Below are 577 nucleotides of genomic sequence, written 5' to 3' on the forward strand. Positions count from 1 at the left end.
AGTTCTGTGTGGGTACGTGTGCCACTACTGATTGTGGTTACACTGGCCTGTATTCTTGTGTGCTGATTGTAGTGGTGTGACTCAGGTCATCCTTTGTTTTCTTTTTCTTTTTGCATGCATCCCTACACTCTAACTAATCTTTCACCTGTTGGGATTATATTTTTCTTTTTGTGTTTCTTAATGTTATTCTGTTTTGTGTGTTTTTGCTCTCTATGTTTATCCTATAATAATTATTATTGCTACTCCATTGTGTGTGTGTGTGTGTGTNACTGATTGTGGTTACACTGGCCTGTATTCTTGTGTGCTGATTGTGGTTGTGGTGGTGATGGTGTGACTCAGGTCATCCTTTGTTTTCTTTTTCTTTTTTGCATACATCCCTACAGTCTAACTAATCTTCCACCTGTTGGGATTTCTCTTCTTTTTTGTTTCTTAATGTTAATTTGTTTTGTGTTCTTTTGCTCTCTGTGTTTATCCTATAATTATTATTGCTACTCCATTGTGTGTGTGTGTGTTCTTGGAGACTCTCTCTGTGTGCACCTGGGCTTGCACTGTAATGATGATGAACTGTTTTTTTTTT

This window comes from Trypanosoma theileri (assembly GCF_002087225.1).
Source record: "Trypanosoma theileri isolate Edinburgh chromosome Unknown TM35_Tth_45_V1, whole genome shotgun sequence".
In the NCBI taxonomy this organism is placed as follows: Eukaryota; Euglenozoa; class Kinetoplastea; order Trypanosomatida; family Trypanosomatidae; genus Trypanosoma; species Trypanosoma theileri.